This window comes from Phyllopteryx taeniolatus, chromosome 15 (genome assembly GCF_024500385.1).
Source record: "Phyllopteryx taeniolatus isolate TA_2022b chromosome 15, UOR_Ptae_1.2, whole genome shotgun sequence".
NCBI lineage: Eukaryota > Metazoa > Chordata > Actinopteri > Syngnathiformes > Syngnathidae > Phyllopteryx > Phyllopteryx taeniolatus.
Window position 1 is genome coordinate 7,423,885 of NC_084516.1, and position 7,566 is coordinate 7,431,450.

Consider the following 7,566-nt stretch of genomic DNA (forward strand, 5'->3'; position numbering starts at 1 on the left):
TTGGAGTGATTAAGGTACTATAATACCCCCACAGGACAAACAGTCAAAGACACAAATACAAAATGAGTTGCTGTACGCCACAAAAACAAAAAGTTGGGGCACTCTTAATTTAACCTATAACTGTCGTGTGAAAGGGGCAAAAGGCAAAACCTAATTTCGTCTATCAACCCTACTCCGTATTACCTATTCTGCACTCTCCTGTTTCACCCCCTTCAGTTTTTATCAAACGTGTCTCTCATTGATGCTCGCTCTGGTTACTGTACGGTAAACTGTGGTATCCCACAAGCCTCAGTATTTGACCCTCTACACTTCTCTTTAAATATGCTTCCTCTGGGATCCATCGTCCGTCACTATGGTATTCACTGTCACTGTTATGCAGATGACAATCAATATTGTTAAATACATTGGGACACCTCCGTGTGATTTTGCACGATAAAAAAATAGACTTAAAACGTACTAAATGCAGCCTTTATACCCCCATTCCGTGTCGGTGTTGTCTGTGGAGAACAGTGGAAAAAAACAGGAGCTCCAGACATGCAGTGTAATAAGGGCCAATGTGTGTTTCTCGGGCTATAAATACAGTATATGGCAGAATCTGCATTGCGGTCCTGCAATATAGGCTAAACTGTGTGTGAAGAAAAATAATGAGCGTGTGCTTGACAGTCACACTTCTGCATCAGAATTTGCACGCGGCCCACAGTTTCACACGCATTCAACCTTGAAATCTCGGAGGCGTTCCGGCAAAGCCACCTTGCGACCCCTTTTTACTGAGTGACAAATGGCGCCCATGTCTGCTTCAAACATCTCCTGTCACTCAGGCTCTAGATAATGTAGCTGAGCTCTTACAACAGGCCAGAATATCCTTCCATTGATTTTCTAAAGTGCTCGTCCTCATTCGAATTGCGGGCGAGTTTTCACTAAAGCTAACTTTGGAATGTTGGGAGGAAGCAAGAGTATCTGGAGAAAAGGGAACATACTAACATACTGTAGGAGAACCTGAACTGGTATTCAAAACTAGAATGGCAGAACTGCGAGGTTGAAGTGCTAACCACTAGTCTACCCTGCTGTTAAAGAGGGAAGGCAATATTTTGCCGTATTATTTATGAGTACACGTCAACATCTAAAGTCGACCTCCATTTTGTTCTGATTTAAAGCAGATTTCCCATAAAAAATAATGGCAATAGAAATAATCTTTCTTTTTTTTCCCAAATTATTCTGCTCAACTGCTTGGTCATGCTGAATGGACAATGTGTTCACCTTTTTATGCCAGAATATTTTTTCTGTGAACTGGGGTCTAGGGTCTTCATTATAAAACCTTTATTTAAAGTACAGGTAACACCTGCATTATTTAATAAGATCAGGGACTCCTAGGAACTGTTTTAAATTGTGAAAAAATAGTCTTCTTCACAATGAATCCCCATTTATTGCAGGGGACATGTTTCAGACCCACCCGCAATAGTTGAAAATCTGTGATCTAGAGACACTAAATATACATTTTTTAAAAGGAGTTTTACCCCTCTCACATACTTTAAACTTTATTAAAACAACTATATAGCGGGAAACGATGTAACTTATTTTTACACTTGTAAGATAAGAATTTTATAAACATGAGATGCGCCCTGTTGCATTACACCTTTGTCATTCGAGTTGACTAGTATTTCATTGTCTTCATATTATCATTGTTTAACTTATTTTTACGCTTTTACGTGTTACCGTGAGGAACGTCGAACGAACAGCGGGAGACAAGTCAGTTTTCCCGAGAGTGACATCATCCCTCCCTTCCCTCCTTCCTCGGGGGAACTATTACGCGAACAGACCTCAGCCAGGGTGTGAGAGGATAAAGAGCACAAGAGGTGCTGGTATAAAGTGACGAAGAGGATGATGATGATGGAGGGAATGCAAGGAAGTAGAGAAAGGCGCTCTTTGATGTGATGTGCGCTGTCCCTTCAGGTGGCTTACCCACCCCGCTCATTAGGGGGCCGCTTTAGCCCGGAAACTTCCTGTTGGCGAGCCATCTGGATGGAAGGCCCTTAACACACACACACAAACACACACACACACACACACATCCAGTAACTCACTGACACACAAGCACGCACAAATGCACACAAACACAAATACAGTACACTTACACAATCACACAAACACACACACATACAAAAACATATTTACAAACACGTAAACAAACACGCACAAACACACTTACAGAAACACAAGCGCAAATGCAGAACACACACACACAAAGACACACACAAATACACACAAATGCCCTCAAACATGCACAAACTCACACACAGAAACAGGCACAAACACACACATACACACACATTCGCACATATACAAACACACACAAAACACGTAAATTACAAACACACACACACGCGCACACAAGCACGCAAACTCATATACACAAATACACAAACTCAGTCACACAACCATGCACAAATGCATACAAACACACAAAAATACACACACATTTAAATGCACACACACAACCATACAAAAACACTCAACCACACAAAAACATGAAACACACAAAAACATGCACGAACTCACATTCTCTACATACAGTACACAAACACAAAAACAGAAAACACGTATGCAAGCACATATGCACACTAACACACACAACTACTCACAAACACATGCAAAACACACACACATACACAGGAATAAACTCACAGTCATACACAAACATAAAATGCACATTGACGGACAAACACACACACAAAGACATGCACGAACACACACACCTGCACACAGACACACCAGTGATGTCAAGTGGTGTGCCACACAAAGATAGTCAGACAAGCGCAATTGTCTGTGAGTGGGTCCTCCACTTCCTCAAAGAGTTGCATTATTTCGCAGTTATATTGCACCAGATGAAACGTGAACGGCCCCCTCTGGAAGGGAAATGGGCCATTGCGGCAGATATTGCAGATAAGAGGGCGGGAGGAGATTGTCCAAATCACGGCCCAAACTTAAAAGAAGAGCACGACAGATGATGATTTTTAATGAGAGCTCATACACGAGACGTATAAAAACATTCTACTTTTAAAAGAGACATCCATCCATTTTCTATAACACATAATTATTAGGGTTAAGGGCGAGTTTGAAACTATCCGATCTGATTTAGGGCGAGAGGCGGAATTATACACCCTGGAGTGGTCGCCTGCCAATCTCAGGGCACATATAGACAAACCAGCATTCACAGGGAAAATTTTGAGTCTTCAATGAACCTAATATGCATGTTTTGAAATGCAGGAGGAAGCCAGAATACCCTTAAAAGAGACATATTACGCACTTTTTTTGTTGTTGTCTTGTCTAATACTGTAGCCTCGTTGGACATTTTTAAAATGAGTGACTAATGCATGAATTTTAATGGGATAATTACGGCATATGCAGAAATTTGGTACTGATCCAAATGAGGATTGTTTTGACCTTGTCTGAGCTTTGCGCTCTACTGATATAGTAACAAATGCCTGCTTCCTCGCAGCCACAGTCGTAATGGTCCGGTCATGTAAAAGTTGCCGAGCGTGGGTTAACGCAACAATCAGGTATCAGTTGGGGTTGAATACTTCCCTTTTTTGTGGGGCCGGTAAACAGGCACTAGACGTTGCTGCCAGGCTGACAAACGAGGTCTGTTTTTTTTAAATTGTTCTTTCTGAGGCACTTCAATGATACAACGATTACGCGATAATTAAAGTATAGTGAGCCCCCGTTTAACGCGGGGGATACATTCCAGGCCCACAAGCAATAGGTGAAAATCTGCGATATAGCGAGACCAAATATATCAATATAGTTTTACCTCTCCCCCACACTTTAAACACATTTAAGTGTATAAAAACAAACTATTTAAACATTGTAAATGTAGTTGAATATAAAAACAAATGGGAATCTTAAAATGCATAGAAAATACTGTACATATTGTATTGTCTGTGTACATGCATGTGCCTTTCAGAGGCACATGCATGTACACATGCATGTTGTTGGAAAGTCTGTGTGTGAGTGTCTGGGTGAGCGATGTGGCTGACAGCAGCTTCTGATTGAGGGTGCTCACCAGGACTGCAGCTGTCGACTATTTTTTTTATCAAATATTATCCTATCAATTAATCGAGTAGTCTAATAAAAACTTTACATTTTACATATACAAAATATACAATACAAAACATGCATTGGTCAACAGACAGATAGATACAGTATTTTATTCATCCCGTGAGGTTAATTAAATTGGCATGAATGCAGAATTTACACATAAACACTTATATTAATGTAATACATGTAATGTAATAATAATGAAGTACAAACAAAAAAGAAAAAACAGATTCACAAGAAAAAACAGGTTAGGCCTATTTTGTAATCCGATCTATGAAACGCGAGTATGCACAAGCACGACACAGACAAGCATCCACACATTTACACACACGTACTGTATCTCAAATGAGGCAATTTCATCATGCAGTAGCACATATGTGTCATTGTGCATCATGTCATTTGTCGCACTTAATCAGTGGTGCATTTAGCCTTTGTTTGCCTCTTGTTGAAAGTCAAGCGAGCCCCAAACAGCCACCAATCCCATAATCTCCGCTTTCCAAAAATGAGAACAGCCAGCTTCAAATATGTATTGCTTGCTTGTTAGTGAGTGAATGCACTAAGCAGGATTAGAACCATTTGCCGTGATAAAAAAAAAAATAGCTCCCAGTGCACCTACATGTGAGGGATGAAGACAAACAACTATGGAGAAGGGGGAAACATGCACATCGGGTGTATTATTATTATTATTATTATTATTATCTCTGGGTGGTGTTCATTTTAAAAATTCTGATTAAAATGTCATATAAGCGAATAATAAATCATCCTGAGCACACACACGATTGAATCATTTCGTATAAAAGTTATCACAGTTAAGATGATAAAAGTCTCAAAGTTCGTCAATTATGACCAAATACATCACTTGATTCCTGATCCTCACAAAATGTTACCATACTGGAAGCATAAATGGGGTGATTCAGCGCTCATTCATCCGGACAGTTTACCTCTTGTCCCGGCGGTGATTGGTCCACTCCAGTCCGGGTGGAGGTGGCGTTTCATCGGTGTGCAGCGGTCCAGTCCTGCCGCCCCTCCGCCGGTGCTGAGCCGACACTAGCTGCCGGTAGCAGAGCAGGCGTGAACGAGCGTGTTGGCACCGCCTCGTCGAATTAAGACGGCAAACACCGGAACAACGCGACTGTGTCCTTCAAAGTTAAAACGTTGGAACGTGGCAGCGTTGTAGTATTACGTTAAAATAAACATTTCGTCCATTTTTTTTTCAAGCTTCAGTTCCCTAACTAGCTAGTTGTAGATACGAGAGGCCAACCAAAATGCCTGAATGAAAACAGTTGCGGAGTACTTATTTTAACTATAAAAATAACAAAATAACATTTTACTGTCGTAATTTTGGAAGAACAAATATTTTAAATATTATTATCATTTATTTAGCTATTTTTACCCAGTCGAACGTTGAACCCAAGGCCCTTTAACAAGCTAGCTAGTTGATGCTTGTTAGTGAAGCTAGTTCGCGCAATTGGGTTAATTTCTACTACGCAAGTGGACGAAACTGCAACTAAAAGAAAGACAAGCAGATAAACAAGTCAATGAATAGGTATGTTACTGAATCCAGATAAACGGCCGACATTTCATTTATCCGATATTACAATATCTGTTAGTAAAGGTAATCACTGCTACATAGTGGCACCACTGGTTATTTGTTCCCGATGTGTGAAAAAGAGTCATTAATGAGCGGGGTGTTTATTTATTCAAGTGGAAGATAAATTGGAGCCTGGTGTCTATTAGTGGTGAGGCTCCTAGTGTAGGAAATACTGCACTAAAACATTACAATACTTCACGTTTCAATATAGAATAGGCTACATATGTACCTCTTCTATATTGAAACATGTCCATTAAAAAATATATATGTACTCAGCAACTTTCCTCCCTGACACCACATTACAAAAAAAAAAGATAAAAAGTAAAAAAAAATTTCCCTAATTGACAATAATAAATAGTAGGGGAATGGGGGTTTTGTGTGCATTGTAGTGACTTTCCAAACACCCTGTATGAACTGAATAATTTAAATAATAAAACAGATCTCAGGGGTTAAAATCCTGCATAGTATTTAACGTTTGGTAGTTTTGAGCAGTGGCATCGTTTAGCTAAAAACAAACCTCAAGTTGGCCTGACGGGACATTTTGGACCGGGCTGCGATGCTGTAAGTTTACCACTGGCTGATTTATTTTGAAAGGGTACACAGAAGTATGGAGCTGTGTGGTGATCTTGACTGCCTCCATGCAGGTTCCTCGCCCGCTCCCTCCCTCCATGCTCTCACTCGCATAAAGACATCCTTGTTATTGCCTTCAAGACACTGTTGGAGTAGCAGGAAACACTACTGCCTTTCATGATAAACTCAATGACTGACTACAAATTTAACGTCCACATAAAGATCCACCTTCATCTGAACTGACGTGTACAATTTGGTCCTGGTCAGAATATTGTTGCCTTGCCAGAGGTCGACGTTGGACTGAATTCCATATTCGTTGTTGGTGTGACATTTGTAAATATTGGAGGAGAGAATGATAACGTGGTTATTGTAATGTACAGTGTTTCCTCAAATAGTAGCTTCCCCTCTAATAGACACTGTACCCCCAATTAATTGTCAACTGGAATAAATAAACGCCCCATCACAATAAATGCCTTTTCCTGCCCCCTTGGGGGGAACAGGTGATGCCACTATGTAGCAGTGATTACCTTTACTATGAGATATTGTAATATAGGATAAATGCTCCACCCCAAGTAGACCCCTCTTTTACACCCTCAGGAAAAACAAAAACAAACAGTTGTTTAATCTAGGCAGCAGTAACTACATTTACTATGATGTATTGTAATGTTTTAGCACAGAATTTCTTCAAACAGTAGCCTCCGCTCTAGTTTATGCCATGCCTCAAAATAATTGTCCAATTGAACCATTGCACCACCCCAACAGATGCCCCTTTTTCCACGTCTGAAAAAAAACTGCAGGCGACGATACCGGTGTCCCGAAAATATAAAGCTGTGTTGCCTCTAGGTCGCAGTAACTATCTTTACTGTGAGGTATAGTAATGTTATCTTACAGATTTTTTTTCTTTATCTGACGCACTAATAGACACCATGCCCCAATTAATTATCCACTTGAAAAATAAACGCCCCACCTCAACAGACACCTCTCTTCCTCCCTCCGATACAAACAGATGGTAGAAGTATTTACCTTTACTGTGACATCCAATGCCACTGCGTGCCACAATAGACAGAGCAGACGTGGCATCTGTAAAGCTGAAATTGAGTTTTAAAAAAAAGTGATCCTAAATATAAATGATAACTGAGTTTAACTTTATTTACGAATTGGGGCAGTAAGATGATGGAATAGTCCATTGCATGCAAAAGGGAGGGGGGCAGTCAAAATGATAATGACTAAATGATTAAGACTAAAACAATAACAATTGCTTTAATTCAAAGTACTCTTTCTTAATCACTTCCTTATGGGACCTTGGGGGT

The 7,566-nt window shown here is 40.2% G+C and overlaps 1 protein-coding gene across 2 annotated transcripts in view; it reads right to left on the reverse strand.

Annotated features, from left to right (window-relative positions):
* Window positions 1-5,664, reverse strand: part of csgalnact1a (chondroitin sulfate N-acetylgalactosaminyltransferase 1a) — a 35,734-nt gene extending 30,070 nt beyond the window's left edge. Inside the window, exon 1 of one of the 2 annotated variants that reach the window (XM_061747889.1) lies at window positions 5,037-5,664. The gene's annotated coding sequence lies outside the window, so the exon portion shown is untranslated. The remainder of the gene's footprint in view (window positions 1-5,036) is intronic. The other variant, XM_061747888.1, reaches the window with a different exon arrangement.
* Between the last annotated feature and the right edge of the window lie 1,902 nt (window positions 5,665-7,566).